General features: G+C 35.9%; 1 protein-coding gene across 1 annotated transcript in view; it reads right to left on the reverse strand.

Annotated features, from left to right (window-relative positions):
* Positions 1 to 9827, reverse strand: part of LOC145687354 (trehalase-like) — a 102747-nt gene extending 92920 nt beyond the window's left edge. Inside the window, exon 1 of the mRNA XM_081760811.1 lies at positions 9769 to 9827. The gene's annotated coding sequence lies outside the window, so the exon portion shown is untranslated. The remainder of the gene's footprint in view (positions 1 to 9768) is intronic.
* Positions 9828 to 25147: the final 15320 nt, after the last annotated feature.

Genomic DNA, 25147 nt, shown 5'->3' on the forward strand with positions numbered 1-25147 from the left:
AAGTTTCAATCTGATTTATATCAATATTGGACAATATCGAGGATAGTGTGTTGCCCATGGCTAAGCCACCATTCTGAGAAAAGTAATGATTTTCAAATTGAAATACATTAGTTGTTAAATAAACCTAAAGCAATCGTAATAAAAAATGAGTTTCATAGGCAGATTGCGATTTTGTAGTAACCAGGATCGTGTACTACTGATAGTAAGTTCCAATGGTATGGACGGATACATATCAACAACATCTATGGATGCAAGTAAAATGGCATTGGCATTTGCAAATGATGATAATTGTTGTTTAACGTCAAGACTATTTTTCAGAACGTATTTGAAACCACTATTGTAACTATTAAGTTTTTTATATAACCATTTGGATAGTAAATAGGCTGGATGATTGAAACCTGATAGATCGGGCGTAGGGGGATGTCGGGCTTGTGCACCTTCGGAAGGCCATAAATAATGGGAAAACTAGGTGCATGTATTTTTAGGCTTTCCAAGGGAGGATTCATTGGTAAGTAGCCAATTGTTTGTTTATTTGAATCATTCTCTCATGCGCCCATGTAATTGTAATGAAGTACGTAGTATTTGAGGGCAATTTTAGAGGCTATTTAACTTCTAAGTTATCGTCATTTTTTCTACTCTAGATCATTTCATTTTTAATCATGCGTTTTTTATTTCTCAGAGCTTAGTACTCTAGCTTCTAGCACATAAGTTAAACTTATATTTTTCCATATATATCTGTCAGAACGTACGTTTTTCAGTATATCCGCCAGAGCGTACTTTCACATTTGTTATACTGTACCTCTGCAGTGATTTAGTAATAATGTTCCAATAGAACCTTGAATACATTTATACATTTATTTATAAACCATTTTATACAAATAATAAGTAGCGGGTTTAGAAAAGAATTTTAGGAGGAGTGTCACTGATTAATGTTTGGTTTCCTAAAAATCCCTAATTTTTATTTGGGAGGAGCTAGAAGTTTATGAGTGCAAGGATAACTAATATTTCGTTTCGTTTGTATATTCAGCAATAATCTTCCTGATATACGTAGCTATTTTGAGTTACTGATTTGCTTATATAAGTTTACCAGGTTGGTAAATTTTAACTCACTTTCTCAAGTCAACAACCTCCATAACAGAAACAGTTACTGCCCGCTCATGAACGTACGCAGGTACGAGGCACCAGCTAAATAATGCGAAACACCTGCGTCCCGGCGAATTATTCAATCATCTGCCGCTATACAGCGCCACATTGCATATCACACTCTGCTCCTAACGTTGGATCTGCGTTGGCGTATTGCTCAAAAAGCAATATACCCGCATGCTATCACATACCACTCCGAGAACATTATTTCTTGATATGGTAAACTATGCACCCATTCTACTCGAAGGCCAAAGCTCTTCTTATCAACCAGCAACTAACACATAATGCTGGAACTCCGAGACCACCGGTATTGTTTTATACAATAATATGCTCCCTCAAAGGCAACGTCTACTGTATATTAGTTTTTCCATGTAGGTTCAGTAGTTTTGTTCGCTTAGGTGTTTACCAACGCAAACGCATATTTTTGAATAATTTGTACATTTTTCGTGTTCCCTTGACACCAGGGGCGTCTCAGGAATACCTCTACGGGGAGACAAGATTAAAATTTTAAATCTAAACAGGGATCTATTTTGCCCCCATTGAAACAATCTCTAAATTTTGAACAACTTTGAGAGGAAACACTTTGTCATATCTCTTACCATTTGGAAGCTACACAAGCTCATTACTTCAATGCGAGGATTTCCCCATGCTGAAACTCAAAAGGAATAGAAAATAATTGTTTGAAACTAAAGCGAAGTACGAAAGTGAACAAGAGAAAACAAACGGTGAAATTTTCGAAAACAGTGGTGCCTCGGGAATACCTATATTGGGGACGGTCAACTTCAAAATCTCAAATAAGAAGGGGTCGATTTGGCTTGCGCTGAAAGAAGCACTATATATTGGACCACCTTCATAGGGAATAGTTCGATAGTTGGTACCGTATGGCTGCTACAGAAGCTGAGTTTTTTTTTTTGGGGGGGGGGAATATGATTTACGATGCTACATTGGAGTTGATTTTTCTTTTTTTACTTCATTCCGCAAAATATCTTGGGAAACAAACATCGGACGAAATAAAAAGTTAGTTTTGCAGGGAGAAATTTACGTATGCTAAAATTAACCTCTGCTTCTCCACTTAGAGGTGGGACAGAGAGAAACTGAAAACTGATATGGGAACCCCGACATTTTAATTGCAGATTCGGGTTCTAGGGGAAAAATACGTAAATTTTATCCGAAACATTTTTTCGAACCCTGATAAGGGTGATATAATAAGTTAAATCTAGGTTCACTAACGTATCTTCAGTTAGCTTGATTAGATAGGAGTTTAGTATCTTTCTCGACACCGAAGCTACATAAAATGCAGACAGGCCATTTAATGTAGAATTCGAAGCACTGTAATGGGTTCGAATGTCAATATTTTCCCGCCAGGAACCGAATAGTTCATATACAAACGTCACCTTATTTGTTAGTAGCAAATTTTATCTGAAATTAGTTTGTAATATGAAAACAGCACGTAGTACTGTAATGTAAGTCAAACATCATAACACTATCATTTTTGGTGTGCAAAAATAGCTAGCTGCCCCTCCTTTATCCCCCTAAGAAATTAAAGTTGGCGTCGTCACTTGTAAAATTGTGCCTCAAAAGACGGCAGACAGGACGAAATAGACAGTTTAAATGCGGTTAATATGCAGCGACTGAGAGCAGCATCTCCATTCTTTATTCAAGTTCCAGCAATGAAACAGTTCTTCACTGCCGATTGAAGTCTAAAATAACTAGTAGTTAAAGCTCGTCACTAGGAACAAGACGTTCTTTTCTATTGAAAGTGATATTCAAGAAATTATTGCCATAACATATTTTCCCCTCTTGGATATTAAAAAAAAAAAAAAAAAAAAAATCATTTCTTCCCCTATGGAAGCTAAACAACCCATAGCACGAAAGAATGGAGGTAATTTTCACACTCCTTGTTGTTTGTTTAGTAAAATTAGTTAGTTGGCTATACAAATCTTCCGAAAACCTTATGTTTTTAGATTTGACATACTATTTTTTTTTTTTTTAGGTTGATTATTTCAATCTGAGGAACGAAAACTGGGACAAACAGGCGTCCCGAAAGCTTTTTTCGGGACAGATAATTCTCTCATTGAAAACCGGGACTGTCCCGGATATATCTTTGATTTAAATTAATATATTTGGTATTCATACTGTATTTGGCGAACGATACTGAGGTTCCTGGAATGATTCGATCTACATTTGTTCGTTTGTCTGCCTGTCTCTCACACATATTACAGGGTACAACTTTCGGTCTTTTAAGTTTAAATTTTCAGGGTACAAGCACGAGACACACTAAATTTCCTGCATAGATTTTGATGGCATACCAACGTAAAATTTCAAAATGGCGGCAATTTTTGTTCAAAATTGGTATCCACGCTACAACGCGCAATTTTCGGTCTTTTAAAAACAACTTTTCAAATTAGAAGAACGAGACACACTAAATTAGCTGTATATGTATTTTGGCGGCAATACAACATAAAATTTCAAAATGATGGCGACCGATTACATTTCAAATCGTCCAGGCAAGCCACAATTGGTCCCCATCATAGTCTCAGATTTCATTTATTTTTTATATGGGATCTACATGCAATATTAGACCCATATTTTTTTTTTCTTTTTGCTGAAAAAAATTTTTCCTTCGATATACAGCCAAAATGGCCGCCCTCCTCTCGGATTGCCCCCCCAAAAAAAAAAAAATTGTCGAATTAAAAGTTTTGTTGTAGAGAAACGAATGTACTTAATAACCTAATCGCAATAGCAGGAAGAGTATAAAGTTGTATGTTTCGTTAGAGGGCCAAAATTTGTCTATTGGTCCAATAGGAATTGGACAATTCGCTCGCAGTGTTGCCAACTTTGGTGAAATTTTGGTAACTTCAAACATTTTTTTCCGTCCTCACGAGCAATATCAACCATCTGCTTCTAGCATCGAAATCTACTCCATAAGGTCTCTTGAAGATGTAAAGGACACGTTTCTGATTATTACATCCCACGTCACAGCATGATGAAAAGCTGAAAATTTTATTAAGACGCCATGTTTGGACGCCATTTTCTCAAAAACCCCACCTTTTAAAAATCTGAATTTTTTACAGCTATTGGAGAAGTACCTAAGTACTTAATATCCGTTAACCGTTCATGCGGCTGCAGCCCATAACATTCGCAATTAATTATTGAAATGTCGATTTTTGTACTTGAAATGTAAATATTTAATATGGGCACTTTGGTCCTATACACAAGGCGATTTGAAAGGGAGAATGAAAATTTTGAGAGATGAATCCTGACATCAAATCCAGTAGAAAACTTCCTATAAACATGAGTCAAATTCCACTTCGTTTTCGAGTTACAGAGTTTCCAACTCGGGAGCCAAAATCGGTTCGGGACAATAGAAAATAAAATATATATTTCGCGTTAAATCAGAAACTGTGTGTTAATGCTTTGATAAAGTTTAGAAAGTTGATTTGTATCAACATGATGGTTTTTACGTGCGTTGCAATTCGGTTGGCAGTGTTGCCAACTTGGTAGAACCTTTATTTGTTTCCAAATGACACGACGTGGTTTTTATTTGATATTTGGTATTCATTAATGATTGCAAACATCACATGAAGCACAATTTTCCCTACATCACCGCAGTTTTCGAAAACTACATGTATTTCATTAAAAGGTTTATCTCGTGTGTTATTGATAGTTTGCAACATTAAGTGTGAATTTCACTTGATGTTTGCCATCATTAGTAAAACCAAAATGTCGAATAAAAACTACGTCTGTGTAAGTTGTCATAACAATAATAAAAGAATAAGAATTTTTTTTTTTTATTATTATTATTGCAAAACCTCTCATAAGTCCATGCATCAAGTTCGAATTTGTTCAAGAATTTCTGGTGCAACCACGAAACAGTATCTTACGAGATTCGGTGTCGTGAACATCGTCCTAGTGTTCTCTGGAACCATGAAAATTGTTTTCACTGGTAACATGACATTGTAGTGTACTAATTACAATGTTTGTGTGAATAACAATGGGGAAGTCCTATTACAGTAAGGACCGTATTAAATGAGTTGATTCTAAAATCTAAAATTCTGTAAGATAATTGTGTACAGAAAGAATTCCTGACAAACATTTTACCTTGCGGTAAAATATATGTATTGCGTACAGCGCGTCTGCCAAAGGAGAGGATGATTATTTGTGTAAAGGGTACTTTGAATATTTACCGTGAACAACGTGAATGTATGTGAGATATTGGTGACCACGAAAGAAGATGTAAATATGAAATTATGCACCAGCAAAATAAAGAATTTCTTCCTCTGAACGTAGATTTGGAAACCATTAACCAGACAGTTAACATGCTAAACATGAATGTGTCGCCATTAAAACGGTCGTTATCGGTGAAACCTAGACTATGGTAAAGGATTAACCTCTCAAAATTTTTCACACAGCCTTTCAAATCGTCTTGTGTACAGGACACAAATAATCATCCTCCCCTAATAGTACGTTTCGGCTGACACGTTGTACGCAATACATATATTTTGCCGCAAGATAAATTTTTTGGCTAGAATTCTTTCTGTGCACAATCCTCTTACGGCTTTTAGCATAATCAACACATTATCTTATGCCTTTTAGAATCATCAACACATTTAATACGGTCCTTATTGTAATAGGACTTCCCCATTGTTATTCACACAAACACTTAACTAGTGCACTACAATGTCATGCTACCAGTGAAAACAATTTTCATGGTTCCAGAGAACACTAGGACGATGTTCACGACACTGAATTACACAATCAATAACGCACGAGATAAAACCTTTTAATGAAATACATTTAAGTTTTCGAAAACTGCGGTGATGTAGGGAAAATTGTGCTTCATGTGATGTTTGCAATCATTAATGAATACCAAATATCAAATAAAAACCACGTCGTGTCATTTAGAAACAAATAAAAGTTCTACCAAGTTGGCAACACTGCCAACCGAATTGCAACGCACGTAAAAATCATCATGTTGATACAAATCAACTTTCTAAACTTTATCAAAGCATTAACACACAGTTTCTGATTTAACGCGAAATATATATTTTATTTTCTATTGTCCCGAACCGATTTTGGCTCCCGAGTTGGAAACTAACTCGAAAACGAAGTGGAATTTGACTCATGTTCATAGGAAGTTTTCTACTGGATTTGATGTCAGGATTCATCTCTCAAAATTTTCATTCTCCCTTTCAAATCGCCTTGTGTATAGGACCAAAGTGCCCATATTAAATATTTACATTTCAAGTACAAAAATCGACATTTCAATAATTAATTGCGAATGTTATGGGCTGCAGCCGCATGAACGGTTAACGGATATTAAGTACTTAGGTACTTCTCCAATAGCTGTAAAAAATTCAGATTTTTAAAAGGTGGGGTTTTTGAGAAAATGGCGTCCAAACATGGCGTCTTAATAAAATTTTCAGCTTTTCATCATGCTGTGACGTGGGATGTAATAATCAGAAACGTAAGTCCTTTACATCCTCAAGAGACCTTATGGAGTAGATTTCGATGCTAGAAGCAAATGGTTGATATTGCTCGTGAGGACAGAAAAAAAATGTTTGAAGTTAGCAAAAATTTCACCAAAGTTGGCACCATTGCGAGTGAATTGCGCGATTCCTGTTGGACCAATAGACGAATTTTGGCCCTCCAACGAAACATACAACTTTATACTCTTCCTGCTATTGCGATTAGGTTATTAAGTACATTCGTTTCTCTACAACAGAACTTTTAATTTGACATGTTTTTTTTTTCAGTTTTTCGAGCAATCCCAGAGAAGGGCGGCCATTTTGGAAGGCTGTACATCGAAGAAAATTTTTTTTCAGCAAAAAGAAAAAATATGGGTCTAATAATTTTGTATGTAGTTTCTTATTTTAAAAAATAAGCTAAATCTGAGGCAGTCGTGTGGACCACCCTGGACGATTTGAAATGGAATCACTCTGGCCATTTTTTAACTAGCGTGTATACACGATACAGGGTGCAATTTTCGGACTTTTAAGTTAAAATTTTGAGGATAGAAGCAAGAGATATTTTAAAATTGCTGTATAGATTTTCTCGGCGTTTCAATATAAAGTTTCAAAATGGCGGCTATTTTTTCAAAACAGTAGTGAACAGAAGATTGTTGCAAGTTGCGACAATGACAATCTTGAAATATATATCACATTTTAACAGTTTTACCCCTAAGACATTGAAATATTTCGAGAAAAAAAAACATCAAAACCGAAAAAACCAACATGGTCCCAGGTGGATTGGGTTTTTTCAAACCATGCTCCCAACTGTACGGGTTTAACAACTCAGATACGGGTTACTATTCAAAATGTACGGGCGAACTAGTCATTTTGGCATTGGTTTTCCTTTATTGGTAAAAAACAACAATTCGATCGTTATTGTTATCATTTAGCAAAATAAATAAACAAAATAGGGTTCACTTGAGCAGACGGTTCTACCGAAAACAAAAGTTATAGGTAAAATACGATGCGAAACGCTTTTCGTAAAAGAAGAAGAGTGTGAATATAACTGTCAGTGATATCACATTGAAATATATTTTGAATGGTAGTGAACGGATTCTAAGTGTAACTATTTACTGAAGCGGAAGAATACAAGATTGCGAAGAAGGTGGAAATAAACGGCGGGAACGTTCTGTTTATGTCAGCAATGGATGTTTGCGATGGATGTAATGCAAACATATCGTTTTATTACAAAGAATTATGTGATAAAGAGTCATATTATAAAGTTCTTGCAGTGTTATACTAAGTTGAAACGTAAAATCCACTGTGCGAAGTATGGAAAAGGAGTAAATATTCAGAACAGACGAATTTCTCCTCGCAGCGGGGCATTTGTACCCGGGAAAGCAGTGAAGCCATTTTGAAGGTAAGAATTATTTAAGTTCTCTTGAACGTAAAAATTACGGCGGATAATTTATGCATTTTTGCACTATCCTCGTTTATGCGCGTCCTCCGTCGCTGACGCGCCTGCTCCCTACGACGCATACCCTCGCTCCACTCCTTGCGCTGCTGCTTTGACTCGGTTAGATAGCATTAGTGGTTTTTAGTGGCCACCTAGCACAAGTTGATTCATGTTTTATGCACTAGCTTCTCATTTAGCTCAAGTTCTGCAAAAAGAAATAGGAAAATGCAATAAATGTGTGAAAATTTGGTAGAACTGTCTGCTCGGGTAATACCACAAAACAAAAATTGTATTATTTGCCTACACTACTGTGATCAGAATCACATAGATAAGAACAGACTAGTAACTATATAAGACCAATATTAATTGTCTATTTCCCATTAAACCAGCGATTTTAGGTTCAAAAATAAATGTTAATTACAGTTTCAAATCAATTTCATTTTTTTTTTTCTAACAAACATCGCTAAACATAGAGGATTAAAAAAAAAAAAAAAACATTCATGAATGTGTTTAACTGAAATAAGGTTCCAATTTAAAGAAATTCGAGGACTGAAGCTATGCATGACGGGTAAGCAGGTTTGAACAGTTGGCAACAGGAAGGTTCTCTATTACTGGTCCCCCATGAAGATTAGTAGCTGGGTAGGTTTCTTTCTGTACTAAAGTTTATACATTTAACTAATACAGTATTGCCGAGCGAGTGAAGGCGGGTTAGAGCCCGGTAGGGCACGTTTTCTGTCTATTACTGCTGAATGGGTAGGAGGACCAGTAATCTAGAACCTTGCCGTTGGCAACTCTGGCAAGGTCGCAAGACGTATCTTGCAGGTTAGATAGCATTCGTACTTTTTAGTAGCCACCTAGCACAGGTTGTTTTGTTTGCACTGTAAAAAAATATTTACGTCCCATGTTTATGCCAAAGGAGACGGTGATGACGAGAGATGAGTGAAACGGTGGAATGAAGAAAGTGGGAGGAAACAGAAGAATGCCGAGAAAACCCACGAGCACGGTGTTTGTCCACCACAAAGTCCACACAGCGCGAGCTGGGTTCGAATCAGGAATCCCAAGCACCGGAGGTGAACGCTCTACTACTGAGCCACAGCGCCCCCTGTTTGCACTGTGGATTTACGTATTCATCTGGACGCTGTATTTATACGCAAATTATAAAAGAACTGCAATTTTTCAACAACTGCTTATGCCGGCCCCCTTGAATTTTATCTATACCATTAGATTTTCATGTTGCACAACGCAATCATTTAGGAAACAATAAGAAGGAAACTGGTGAAAGAATTCTAATTTTTCAACATTTATTTGGAATGATGCACCAAAAGTGAACCCGAACGTATTTCACTTTGTCAGTAAGTTTTTCTTGTTTTTTGTAACGGGAATGGACATCTTTTTTTTTTAATTCCACTATAAAATACTTGAGCTAACTGATCAAGGGAAACATTTCCTTTCGCTCGTGTTGAAGGTAACTGGTAATTTGCGGTCGAATTTCAGTCTGTTACAAGCTGCATCTATGTGGAAATGAACATTTCTCAGTACTGTGAACTTTAGTATTGGGCAAGTGTTGTACTATTTTTTCGTGTGTAGAATCAGTAATTACGACTTTATCATTCATGAGTATTCATTTACATAATACAATAAATTTAAAATTTACTTCTGCTAAACAAAACCTATATTACATTCTAAAAACTCTTTAAACCTGGAAATTCATCAACTTACATACTCGAGCAAGTTTCAAGTATAAATTTGTCTTCCCTCTGTTGCGTATTGCATTGTGGGAAGGAACCGACGTTGCCAGACCCAAAAGACGAAAAGACTAAGCAACAACCGGGTCATTCCGTACCAAGCTTCGCAAAATTCTGCGTACAGAAAAGGCACACAAAAAATTCAAAATGTTATTATAACTGGTATTCCGATTTAAAAATAAAACTATAAAATGAAAATTTTTCGTTGTGTTGACTAAACTGTTAAACATTGTACACGATGGGCTACATTTCGTAACGATTTGTGTCAACATAATGTCAATTTTGCAATTTGCGTTAGTTTGCGATAGATGACATAACTTTTATAACTACTTGCGTCACAATTGGGAAATTTAATCGATTAAAACGCAGTGAAATCCCTCGTGTGTTATTCTGTAACTGTTAGTAACAACGCAATGGAAAAATAACTTTTTACTTTCCGCAGTTAATGAGAGTTGAGTTTAGCGTCCAGCAGTGATAATATATGAGATATGGATTTAAAACATGGTATACGAACCAGTTGAGCTTCTCCCGGGAATAGAACCCGGGTCTCCATGTCTCCGAATAGCCAATAGGAAGCTCTACTTTGCGCTCACAGGTAAAGGTATTGCAATTGCATTTCGCATGGTTTATGTTGCTTTGTGCTCCACAAATTTAGTGAATCCTCAAACTAAGTGGCATCCCATGTTTGTGTTAAATCAACAAACGTGGCTTCTTAGGGTAAGCAGGGTAGGCTAACCTTGCCCTGGTTTACTTCAATAATTTACTAATTATTATTATTATTATTATTATTATTATTATTATTATTATTATTATTATTATTATTATTATTATTATTATTATTATTATTATTATTAATAATATTTGCAGGGCATTGTATGAAAACTTTCCTGTAACAGAGTCTATGAAATGTTTAAATTTGCAATTATTATGATATACGCAAAGGCCTGGACGAACGTGCGCTCATCAACTTTTGCATTGTAATGCATGAAGAACCCGCTAGTATATCTGTAATAGCTAAGGTCGGGAAATTTTAATCTTCCTGCTCTGCACTGGTGCAAATCCCGGGGGGACATGTCCTCCAAACTTGAACCTGGGGGACTGTCTCCCCAATAATCTGACTTAAAAATTTCTTTCTGGGATAAGTGTGATGATTTGTGTCCGACTGCCACAAAGGAATGTGAGATGAAATTGATTACTCTTGGCTTTTCCATCTCTTTTAAAAAGAATCGTATTCTGTAGCATTTCAAACTGAACTTCGTGCTGCAGTGCGTTTAGTAGTCTCATGAATATGTATTAAATCCACTTCCACTATTTGGGCACAAATTGCAATAAATGCCAGAGGAGGATATGCTCCTCTCCTCATGCTGGAAAGTTGTCTCAGCTGTAGGTACGGACACAAATTCCGGGGAAATGGGGAGACATGTCCCTCCCCAACATTGAAACTGGAGGCTCTCCCAATAATCCTATTTGAAAGGTGCTTTTTGCAGATAAATGTAATGATTTGTGTCCGACTGCCACAAAGGAAAGTGAGATGAAATTGGTTTCTTTTAGTTTTTCCATTTTTAATGAAAATGAAGGTGTGCGACTGTGTGTGACGTAACCTGATGTGTAATCTTATCTCCTCCTCTCAACTAGGCCCTAGAACACGAAGAGTATATAGACTACCCAATGTCAGTAGAACCCATCATTTCAGTAAATGCGCATTTTATCTATTTGTAGTATCAGCCTAGGCATCTACTCATGCTTCGTAAGCCAACTCTATGGCCTATGGAACCCGGAGGTTCAATGCCGCATTCACAAAAGCTCTCCATTGACTTCTATCCTTAGCCAACTGGATCCAGTTTCTACTTTGCATTCCTATTTTTGCGAGATCCATCTTAATATTGTTTTCCCATCTGGGTCTACGTCTTCCTAATGGTCGTTTTCCGATTGGTCTTACCGCTAACACTTTGAAAGCGTTCATACTTTCTTCCATCCTGTCTATATGTTCTGCAAACCTAAGCCTCCTAGACTTGATGACCCTAACAATGTTTGGTAAGCCGTATAATTTATGTAGTTCTCGTTATGAAGTTTTGCCATTCACCATTCTCGTTCCTCTTGGATCCGAATATTCATCTCAGGATTTTGTTCTAAAATACTTTCAGTCTGTGTTCTTCCCTCAGAGTAAGCTACCATGTTTCGCAACCATACAGAACAGGCATGATTATCGTTTTGTATATTTTAAGCTGAAAATTCCTCGACAGAATTCGCGACAACAAGAGATTTTGAACTGAATAATAACACGAATTCCCTGTTTTTAGTCGATATATAATTTCTTCGTGAATATGATTTTCGTCTGTTAATATTAATCCTAGATTTTTGAAAATATCCACTGTAATATACATACAATACCCTATGTAAATTATTATGATCTTATTTATGCATATAATTATTTTGCTTAATTTGCGTATAAAATGTGTTGTTTAGGTATAATTATTTTTATTTAGATCTAGGTTGTAAGTAAAGGATTAATTGTGGAAGTACTAGTGTACAGCTAATTCCATTTTTATGTGTATTATTGTTATTCGTGTTTGATATCAGTTCATAAAAGTGAAGGATCAATTTTATTAATATTGATTGTAAGTGCTATTTAATTGCAAGGCGAAGCTCTGATTAAATTCTATATAGAAAAATAGGAAGTTGGGAACTCAGCTCTCATGAAACACAGCACAAAAAAGGGAGAAAAGTTCAAAGACAAGATTTTTTGTCTGCAAGAAGAGAACATACATGAACTTGAAGCAACTGGTACATCGGTGCTAACTATTGTTCATAGTATAGGCGCATATGGCTGAACTTGTATCTAAGGGTATACAAAAGACATAGGCGACAATTTTACTTCGGTCGGATACGTTGACAGCCGGAGACACCGAGTCGAGAACAGCCATTGTCAAAAACGCTTGCTGGAGTTGAGAGGCACATGCGAAAATATAGAATACAAAGAGGTGTGAACAAATGAGAACCTGACCATATCTAACACCTATTTCCTTGGAAGCATAATCTCCAACAAACTTTTCACCAGCTCAGTGCCGGCGTAGCAATTTGAAGCTTCCCCCCACTTCGAGGAGAAAAATCAAGGAAAAGAGCATTCCCTGTAGAAGCCTTCACTTTGTAAATATTTATACTTCCACAAGTAATTCTTTAAGTGTTGTACAAATTTTCTTGAAGTTTTCTATATCGTAGGATGTAGGATAAGTTAGTCGCTTAATAGTATGATTTAGAAAATAAATAAAGAAAGGCTTATTTCGGTTCAGGACGGCGAGTCCAACAGTCGAAACCAGAGGGGGATGCATAATTGATGTAAGAGCGACAAAGTTCTTATCGGAGAAGCAGACGTCCTGGAGAGAAAAACAGCACCTACGTCAAATAAAATCATGATATATTAAGTTACTATGATATGACAGCATGTCATATGTTCATATTATGTGTATTTTTGTGTGTATAACTTATTTTAATATGATGTGCGTTCACAAATAGTGCAATTACCCAAAAACAATGAAAATAGGTGAAAATCTCAGTTGCGACAACCCCTCGTGCAGGTGAAATGCCGCCAGGTGGCAGCACCGGCTGAAACAAGTGTGAGGATGGGGATAACTCAAGTGCAAAGCATGCACATTGTGTTTAAAACTAATTTGTGTACATATTTATTTGTGAAATCCTAAGGAGGTGCTTCATATCAAATGAACGCCTGATCTTTCTAGTTGACAGTGCAAGTGTCAGAATTTAAATAGTTTTTACCAGTTCCATGTAATTAAAGTGATAACAAGGCAAAGTGTGATAATGAGGTCAAATAGTGCAATGACCTGAGTAGTACATTTCGGGATATGTCCTCAAAATTCACAGCGCGAAACTTCCGAGAAACTATAGAGAATCTTTAAGTTCGAAAGAATACACCATTATCCATGTGTCACATAAATTTGGTGATTGTTGCTTTAAAAGAATAGAAGTTATAGACATTTGAAATTGATAGATTGATTTGGGACAATGCTGTACCTGCTGGAAGTAGAAAACAGCTATCTATCTCCCACGTAAATTTGGTGCTTGTACTTTTAAAAGAATAGAAGTTATAGACATTTGAAATTATAAATTGATTGGAAGAATGTTGTAGCTTTTGGAGGGGGCAGAGAGAACAAAAAAATGCCAATTTTGATAGAAAATAGTAGTCAATGTCATGAAGTGACATTTTTAGACTAACAACTGAAAAGGTAAAAAATGAGGAGGAACACATGGTACATGTCAGTTTGACAAAGTTATTGCGACATTTATTTTTGAGATTTCATTGAAAGAATTTTGGGACAGCACCCGCATGCTGTTGTGGGCAATACTGTGTATAGAAGAGTACAGGAAAAGATGAGAAAAGTTATTGCGACATTTATTTTTTGAGATTTCATTGGAACAATGTTGGGACCGGATCCCCATGCTGTTGGACAGCATTGTATATACAAGTTAGAGAGAAGCGAAACAGAATAAGATCAGAAAAGTTATGTTTTTTGTTGTTGGGAGAGAGAATCTTGTGTGTTACAGATAAATAGTTGTGAACACCTGCGTGTTACGATTTTGAGATGAATGCAAATGATGCTATACTTTAAAAGATGTCCCTTTTTAGAAAACAAAAAAAGAGAGAAAAGACACGGTTTTAAGAACATTTGAAATAGATAAGAATAGATTTTTTTACCTGTTAGATAAATGTGACATTCAGCATTCCCCTTGCTATGTTAACTTTCTTTTTACCCTGTTGGTAGCAGAAAAATAATGTCCACTTTTGTGTAGAAAAGGACCTTGTTAACTTGAAGAATACCTATTGTAGTCGTTTTTTTTTTTTTTAAAAAAAAAGGCTCAGAATAACCAGCGTAACATATGGTTGGTTGGATTATTAGAATAAAGCACGTCGACACACTGGATTGAAAAAGAGAGAGAAGAACGAAAAAAAACTATTGTTGTTGTGGGGCTTAGTACCGTGAATGTCTTTTTGTAGTTGAGAAGAGGTGGTAAAACTTAGGTAGAGAGTATGAAATTTATAAGATATTATTTGAAAACATATAATTTGATGATTATTAGTATGTTTTAAAAGATTGATGGAAATGGGATATGATTTTAGTAGTAAAAAATATGGATGATATTTGCGGTTTATGGAATTGTGCAGACTTTTAATTTATTTGATGGTGATGTGATGTTTTGAATTTTATGCCCTATAGTTGAAAACACGAAGTTGAGAAAACATAAGAGTGGACTTTTTGTTAAATATAAAGTTATTGGTTAAGTACTGAAGTAAGGACCTCAAACACACGAAAGATGTATGGCTTATTAATGAGGCATTATAGCATAGATGAGTGATAAGAGAATAAAATGTGAAATGAAAGAATGTAGAGAAAAACTATAGCAACATAATGGCTGTATATTAGGAACTGTATATGGCGTAAGCTGGGATTGAACCTGGGACCCGAAGTACCGGAGGTGAGTGCGTTAGTAATGAAGGAGTATGCTGTAACTGATTGATGATGGAAAAATGATATTTGATGAAAGAAGAGAATCCCCGAGAAAAACCTATGTATATGATCTTTGTGCACAAAAATTGCACACCGCGCAAACTGGGGGGAATTAAAGTGAGGATACTGATGCACCGAAGGTAATTGTGATATTATTGACTCACCTTGTTAGCAGTGAATAATAAGAAATGAATGAAATGTTGGAATAAAGAAAGTGAGAGGAAATGGGAAAGTCCTGTGGAAATTGATTAGAAATTTGTTTTGGCGATAGTTGCGATTGAATACGGAGTTTGAAACATGAGAGACGAACGTTTTGTTATTATTATAGCATTGGAAATGGAACCTGAATTTTTTAGTTGAAAAATCTTGTGTGTTATTTTATGTTAGTGTTATGAAGAATATGGAAGAATAAAATGTCAACGTATGGTGGAATACTCACCCAGCTGTGGAAAAGGCCTTTTACACTGGATGAATAACATGGAGATACTGGAAAGGACAAACCTTTGGTTTCTTTTTAGTTTTGCAGAGTCTAGAAAAAGCGTATTGTATTTACGGTTATTGTTAAATGTGTTGACCGTGCAAGTTTTATTTTAACGGGTAAAATACTTCCTATGTGTGAATTTATTGTTTAGAGATAGCTAGTTGCGTAAATTTTGTGTTGTATTGAAGGGGTTTTTTAGGGGGGTACCCTTTAAAAGAATTTTGTCTTTTAGAAAAAAAACTGGCTGAAGAGACGCTGTAATTGGGCTTAGCATTTGAAAAAGAGAATGTTTGAATAAATAAATAAAGAAAGCGTAAAATGGATGGCGTTACTTTTACCCGTTTATTTGTGAAAAATATATAAATTGGAATGTTTGTGGATAACAGGTATATTTTGCTTTGCGATTTTCGTGTACGGTTCTGTATTTGTGCAGTGATTTATCTGTGCTGCATTACGACGAAGTACATTTTAGAAAATAATTGGAAGGTAAGTTGAATTTTCTTTCCTTACATATATAAAGAAATAATTAAAGAATTTATCTTTTATAGGTGATTAAACTGGAATATAATACAATTTTAGTATGAGATTTGATTATTTTTATTGTAAACTGTAACGTTAGGTTAATTTATATCCGTTGACTTTTAAGAGAAATGAAGGAGAAATATTGAAAAGAAAATAATATAAGAGCTGTGGGGAGGATTAATTTTAAAAACTGTATAGAAATTTATATAAATGCAGAGAACTTAATTTTAAACCACCGAAGCAATTTTCATTAAACTTTTAACATATGTTACTTATAAATATTTTGATATGGAATTACCTAAAGAATAATACTGTTATGTGTTTGCGCAGGACGTGTTGAATTTATAATAATTATTTTTGTCTTTTGAGTTAAAAATTGAATATTTTTTGTTTGCCAAGTTTTATTATGCCATATTAAAATTATTTTCTTATTTTTCTTTTAGATTTTTTTTGCTGGTTCCTGTTTTTCCATTGTTGGAAGAATTGTTGGATTTGAGGTAAGAATTAGATTATTTATTTATTTTTTTTAAAAAATATTTGAAGACAAGTGTGAGAATTTTGCTTAGACATGAAAAATAAATAATATATCTGAGTTTATTATTAGAAAGAGGATATGAGACATAGACTTATAGTTGAACGATGGATTCGAAAGACACAAGCTTGTGTTGGAAACGAATTACATACTGAGGAGCAAGGTTTTGCCTGTATTTGAATTTAGCAGATAATTTTAAGAGCAAAGCTATGTGAGACGAGACCTACTGATTAACGTGGAATTAAAATTAGCTGAGCTAACGTGGGGAATTGAACTTGATTGTTTTACGTTAAAGGCACCGGTACCCTAATTGCAAAACTCCTGATTGCCATGTATTTTTGCATGTACGTAGAAGGTTACGTAATAGTGAAATGCCTTTAAATGCACAGTTTTTTGTCTAACAGTCCCCGACGGCAGTGTTTGATGATGGAAAGAAGCCCTACATTTATCACACGCAAATGGCCGTAGGTTCAAGTGTACCATGGTCAAATATCCATTAGATTATGAACGCCATTAATAACTATTTGAAGAAAGTGGAAAGTAATGAAATAAAAATGAGAAACTTATTTGGCCGTAATTAATTAGACACATTTTCGCACCAGAGGTAAGCGCTTTACCACTAAGCCAGTGTGTGCTGAAAGCAAATATAGTTGTTAGCTAAAGAAAGGGACAGAACCCCTTGTGATATTAGTTTAGATTAAAATAGTAACTTGCAGACAATTGCTGTAGTTTCGACTTAGCTTTTACGTAAAATTTTAATAATGGAAGTGATACATGAAATTTAATTTTTGACAGAGGGTTATGATTTTGTATTAATTAATATATGAAGGAATTAGATTTTTAAACTGTTGGTACCTAAAATTATTTAAATTGATCCCTATGAGGACTTTTACTGTCATGTCGAATCGTGATGTGAGTGTGGGTTTGAATGTGCTTGTTGTCGAGATGATGTTCTGATCCCCTGGAACAAGTGGTAAGTGTTCTCACCTTTGGGACGAAAGAGATCTCATTATACTCGCTGCTCAAAGAACATTGATCCCCAAACAAATTAACACAAAACATCATTAATATCACAGCAGCTTAATAAATTGATATACAAGTAATTTCATTTTTTGTTTTAACGGTATTCTTAATATCACCACTTGTTACATAATGTTCTATTTTTCGTTATGCTACGCGATTAAAAAACTGGATTTTATATAGTAAGCTAATGGATATGGTGATGATGAAAATGAATAAAGATAGTGTAATGAAGAAAGTGGAAGGAAACAGAAGAACCCCGAGAAAACTCACTCACAAATTGTTCCTCCATCGCTGCACACACACTGACTACTTATATATTTATTTCTCTTTGACAAAATCATAACTCAGGTCATCAGAATAGATTGTAATTAATTTTTTGATAGTATCACTGTCATCCAAAGTGTTAATTTTGAGAATTGCTTAAAAACTTGCTTAAATATTTCTCATTCTTGCACACCGAGAATCCACCTGAGATATGATCTTGCATACGACTACATCAAGGAAACAATATTTTAAATTTTTGTTCTTCGGTTTCTTCTGCGAGTGTTCCAGTATCAAATGAGTTATTTTTCGATTGCAGGATTCAACTTACTTCATTTACATGATCTAAATTTTTCCTTCAAACATCCGAGAGAATTAAAGGTTCAAACTTAGAGAAATGTAATCTGCCCGTTTACTTCTCCTGTAAGCTTCATTATCTCAATTCTTAAACAGAGCTCTCTTACGGTTATGTGGATAAAGTACGGGAGACCTGATTTCGATTACCGGCGGAAACACACATGCTTCGAATTCAATGTTGAGTTGTAGGTTCAGGTCTCATATAGTATGTTGCTGAACGGGATGCTGTAGTCCAATTCGTGCACACCAAATTTTGTTTCAGAAAGCCTTATGAAGGGATTGCCTACCCGTGTATTTTAATAAAGTTGTAATATTGTCTGTGGGATTGAAAATAGCCAGCAGCAATACAAAATCTCTAACTTTTTGTATTACTAGTAGACTAAATTATCTTTCTCTTACCAAAGGTGTTTGAAAGATTGTCAAATCCGTATATTTAAATCTAATTTTGTTTAATTTAATTTCTAGGTAAATTTGACATATTTGAATTAAAATTATTTTTTTACGTAACACGCTTCATCCCGAAGGTCCAAGTCCCCATTCGAACTCACATAAATTGTACGTCATATTAAGTTTCAAGATGTATTTGGGGAGTTTCTAAACACACAAATGGGCCACAATGGTTCACTAGTAGAGTGTTGTCCTCTGGTGCATGGTTTGATCCCAGCTTACACCAAGTGAGCTTTGTGGTGGACAAACACCGCATTCGTGGGTTTTCTCGAAATTCTCCCGTTCCCTCCCACTTTCTTTATTCCACTATTTCATACATTTCTCATCATCACCGTCTCCTTTAGCCTAGCCGGCATAACTGTGGGACATAAAACTTGATTTTTCTTTACAAATGATTACCTCAAGTGTTGGAACTCGAATGAATTTAACTGCGGTGTTAACAGCCGATAGCATAATAACCCAGTAACGTGATTGAGACCGTTTGTATCTTATGTATTCTGTTTATAATAGATTTGATTTCTACATATAATATGGTCATCTGGTAACCTTTAGCTTATGAGTCAATCTTGTATAAATCTTCAAGATTGTGTTATAAGATATATCAGAGAAAACAATGCAGTGCCAAAGTAGTGAAAATTTAGTTTCATGACCATCAAAAGGATGCCGTGCTTTGATAAGATAAGAGTAATCTAGTGTGGATAAGGATGATACGTAGTATGTTTCACAACCAGGAAGCTGGTGCAAGAGGTTGATGAAATTGTGTTAGAAGGTTTTTTTCCTGGATGTAGTTGAATGACCTTTGCGGTCAAAGCATAGCCCCTGCTTTCCAGGGCCACAGTGGATGACCCCAGCTTATGTAATTGTTTAAAATATGACCCCTCCAGGGATGACACCCAGGCCCCATGAACCTCCCATACGAACAGTGTGTGAGGAATTTAAAATACGGCTCCTGCCCCAGCTATATAGAGAAATTATATTCCGAGACATTTAAAAGCTCCTTGCTAAAATAACATATGATTATGATATAATAGAGTGCCCCTGGCCCCTCCAGGGACCGCTAGCAAATATACATAGGAATTTATGATTAATTAAGGACTCATACGAACAGTGTGTGAGAAGTTAAAAATATGGCAAGCCATACTCTTTTTGAGGTGTGTGAGAACTTAGAAAAGCTCATAACAGCGTTTGCACATGTCCCCGGCAATGCCGGATCCGGTTCCGACAATGCCGGCGATGGAATCGGCGGCAATGTAATCAAATGGTAGCTTGCACACGCTTTCCGACCCGGCAAAAAGCCGGTGGAACTCCCGTCTCCGGCAAGTGCAGCCGGACTAGCTGCCTACATGTCGGTGTCGGCTCCGGCTCCGGTTTTGTCGGCGGCAATGTTTTCTTATGCGTGGATGCACACGCAGCCGGTAAAGACGGAACCGGCTTGCTGATAGGTTTCTTCAATCTGGCTACAGTGAGTGAGTGGCAAGGCGTTGTGTATTCTTGTTTCTTTTCCTGTATTTGGAATTTCTGTTTGCTTCAGTTTTTTTATTATTTTCTTTTTTCCACATCATATGAATATATAATGAAGAATGAGATAATCAAAATGGCTGTGAGGTACCACAAATATAGCGGCTTGCTATTACATAAATTCTCAGCAAGGAAAATTCGAATCTTGTTTGAATTATCCAACTACGGCAACGCGGAAAGTGAGTTTCACAGATGTATGTAGGTATATTAATTTGTTATCTTCTATAGCAGAAACTTACTTAAACGATTTAAACAAAGGGGTAATTGGATTCGTTTTGATAGAGAATATGTGAGGGCATATATGAAGTCATAATTTAAAAAAAATCAATATGACGGAAATGAACAAAATGGAGATACGAAGAAATTATGAATCTAGGATAGTTGTCCAGTGTTTATCCTGTTAATTATGCAACCCAGTATATACGGTATAAATATCCATCATAATCGTAGAAGTAGGCATTCCCAAGCATAACAAAGGTTGTAAATAAAATTAAAGTAAATAAAAACTACAACACAACTACAGAAATAACTAAAAAACACAAAGAGAACAAGAAAATCTCCATTCTTGTGGTTGCATACTGTTTTACCCTATAGATCATAATAAAAATATTCATGTACTCTGTCTTGTCTGGCATTTGTTCCATAGAACGATTGTGGACTGAGTGAATAGGCAGCCGCAAAGTTGCCTTTCTAAAACATATTATTATTATTATTATTATTATTTTAAATAGCTTGATCTCAGCCTGTTTCAATTTTGAGAAATTTAAATAGATGTTAAAATTATGGCAAAAAAGTGAAAAAAAGAAACTAAAAGAAGGCCATATACCTCGTGCGCACACATCCACACACACAAAGAGCAAATAACCTTGTTTTTACGATCTTGTGTTTAGTGAGGGGAAAATGTAGAAATATAATAGTTTGCAAGACTCCTTCCATTAATCATTGATAGCCATTAGGTTTCTCCTAAGCATTTTCCTTTTGTGTGGATTGTCTTCAGTACATAATTTGGAAGGGGGGAGGTGTTTGTTGAAAGAGGGAAAGGGATGCATAAAGAAGAATATCTTGTATAACAGTATGATTTGATTTAATGATTATCAACACAACAGGCTACAGCCGAAATTGCCTATGTTTTTGTTTTACAAGATGCAAGATGCATTGCAAAACGTTATCTAAGAATGTTATATCGGGCATACTACATATGGAGGCCTATCTAGAACAAAATCTCCTCTGGAAAAAAATCCTCCTATGCTGAAGAAAATTATAATTTAGTTCCGTTTCCTCCGTTCGATTCCAGGAATGTACTCGATTCGTCTATCTATATGCAACTATGCAAGCCTGCAGGGGATCAAGGACAGAAGTAGGTCAAGTTGACAGGGGGTGGATTAAACTGACGTTTAACATTTATATGAAACTATTCTGGAGTGCCATACTTTCTGCGTGAGTGTAGCTATATGTTACTTATTTCCGCTTGAAGTAGCTTTTTCATTTAGTGGATTGGTTTCTTAAGTGGACTGAAGTCTTGCTTCAGTGACAATTCATTTCATCGTTCATCGAGTGACAATGAGACCTTGTCTATGGGACTAGACTACAGATTCATATAAAGACAAGGTCGAAAAGCAGAAAGCCTGGAAAGAAGTATATACAAACCTTGCACAAAACTTCGACACCATGGACAAAAAGAAACGAGAATCGACAGGTATGTATAGGATAATATAAAACAATAGTGATTCAAACACTTTCTGTTTACTTACAGTTAATACATAAAATGTAGATTATATGTAAATGAAAATAAAGTGTATAATCGAAGACATAGAAATGGGCCACTTCGATGTTTTCTTTTGGGTACGGGCAATTTACAGCGGTCAATTTGCCACCAAAATTCGACAAAGCGGACAATTTGCCACCAGTTTTCGCAAATTCTTGACAATTTGACACTATTGAATTGTGGGTTTAAGTATAGGGCGACTATTGCCCTATTGCGACTTGTCAAAATTATTAATTTAGCCATGTTTTTCTGCGAATGCTTTTCATTAGGCCTATGTACGGACCAATTTACAATATACCTTTGTGTACTAAAGAAAAGACATTTGGGAACTTAGACATTAATGCTCCTACGTCACTTGATTGACGTAATACATTTAACCTTGTTCTTTGCATTGAGCTATTTCTCAGATATTGAACGACCCTTCCATTTATTCATGTCAGTCTGTAATATTACACGACTCTTGCAAACAGAAAAAGAATTTGAACAGCGCTGAATATGATTGCTAATTCGTTGTACTAAGAAATCGAACGTTTGTTTAGGCGAAAGTAATTAATTAAAAAATTTCGAATCATATGTCCACAGCTTTTCATATAATGTATAAAACGAACTTTCCACACGACGCACTGTCAACAATGGAAGGATCCAAATCTTTCTAATGCTGCTTTGTTTCCTCTTTCTTCGCCGTAAGTACAGCAAGGCAAGGAGATATCGTTTATTTATTGCTGGACTCATGTTCTCTCCTTCACGTTCAAACTCAAACTACCTTTCGGCACCGGCATTACCGGGATGTGTGTGAAAAGCAGCGCCGGAACCGACATTGTCGGAGCCGGCTCCGGTTTTGCCGGCTGCGAATGCAAATGCTCTAACACCTATTCGAAGAATCGAACACAGGATTCTTCAGGGACCACCTATAGAAAAAATGACAACCCATATATGGACACAGGAATCGAACCCGAGAACCCTTTACTAGGTAAACTCCTAAATCTTATTATTTCGTATGGCAAGCCATACTCATTATTAAATGTTGTTAAAGATGGGAGGAACAACTTTATTCATGCGGAACATATTTCTTTATTCATTCGTAATATGCAAAATATATTACTCGTTGGTAATAATCTGAAAGACGTCGTATACGGAGTAGCTACATATACAGAACGTTGTTCTCGTACATCCGTCTCCGATGAACTCAAGACATGAACTGAAGTTTTCGCGTGTTCTTTTTGTAACGTCAACTGTGCAGAGACATCCTTTTGCATTGACTAAACGAACTAAAATTCCTTTAGAAAAAGAGCTGGAATCACGGTATATTGACGTCACGGATATATTGACGTCAAGAAAAGACGGATACAAGAGAATTAGTTTTTTCAGTGGAACAAGCAATTATGGACATAAAAGAAGAAAGAGAAAGGAACAAGATAAGAAGAAAAGCTTCTGCTATAGTGAGGCAGAATATGAACAAGCAAATAGGAAATCTTACAAAAGAAGAGAAAGAAGGATTGAAGAGCTTAAGGCGAAGGAAAGATATTGTTATACAACAAGCCGATAAAGGAGGAGCAGTAGTAGTGATGAAAGAAAATTGGTACAAAGAGAAATTAGATGAATTATGCGACGAGACATAAGAGGTGACAGGTGAGAGAAAGATGAAAGAAGTAAAAGATGAGATATTAAAGAATGCGAAGAAGGCAGGCTTTAGAAAGTTAACAGACAAAAAAGGGAGAAATCCGGATATGAATGGATTCCCGAAGATACACATAAAAGAGGTAAAGTTGAGACCAGTAATGGATTGCAGAAAGAATATCTTTCAACCATTAGAAAAAGAAATAAAAACAATAGCAGAGGAAATAAGTGGGGAACAAGTAAGTAATAGAGTTAAGAATACAGAAGGAGTCAAGAGGATGATAGAGAAAGTAGGAAGAAGAAATGAAAGAACACTGATGTTTAGCGTAGATGTCAAAGCAATGTTTCCCTGCTTAAGGAGAGATTATATTTTGAAGGTACAGGAAGGAGAAATGGAGAATAGAACAATAAGGAAATGGAAGAAAGAGAAAGTGATAAAACCATTAAAACTGATATGGGAGAACAGTGTGTGTACAATAGGAGAAAAATTAGTGAAAATAAAAGAAGGACTAAGTATAGGATCGAAACTAAGCCCAGTGTTATCAGAAATTGTGATGAATAAATGGGAACAGAAAGCTAAAGAGGAAGGAGGCGAAACACTGATTATGTTTTGCAGGCATGTGGATGATTGTTTAGGCATTTGGAACGGAACGAAGAGACAGTTCGAGCAATTTGTGGGAAGGATAGAAGATAAAGAAAAAGGAATAAGCCTGGAGGTAGAATTAGAGGAAGAGGGGAAAATAAACTTTTTAGATATGACAATAAGGAAAGTAGGAGGGAGATTCGAAACAACATGGTATAGGAAACAATGTTCAGCAGGTGTTTATTACCATAGAAGAAGTGAGTTGAGTTGAGTTGACTTTCAGTTTAACGTCCCGTTCAGCAGCGAGACTATATTAGACGTGGACCTACTGCTTAACGAGGCATCCGAACCACATGAGCTCCCGCCGGGTATCGAACCCGGGTCTCCCGCGCCAAAAGCGCGTAGGCTAACCGCTTAGCCACGGAGGAGCTCCATAGAAGAATTATGTAGATGAAGGAACTAAAAGGAACTTTATTAGAAACATGGAGAGAAGGATAAAAATGATAGACACTGATGACGAGAAGAGAAAAGAAAACATGGAGCAATTTCACAGTTTATTAATGCAGAATAGATATAGTGAGGATAGATTGAAGAAAATTGCAAGAAAGAAGAGGGGAGAAGGCAGAAGAAAGTGAGAGAAGATAGAGAAGAAGAAAAGAAAAGATGGTTCGGAATAGAGAGCATAGGAGAAAAAAACGGAAGTTTTAGAAACTTATTGAGAAACG

The sequence above is a fragment of the Thermobia domestica genome, chromosome 6 (assembly GCF_964235325.1).
Source record: "Thermobia domestica chromosome 6, izTheDome1.hap1.1, whole genome shotgun sequence".
NCBI lineage: Eukaryota > Metazoa > Arthropoda > Insecta > Zygentoma > Lepismatidae > Thermobia > Thermobia domestica.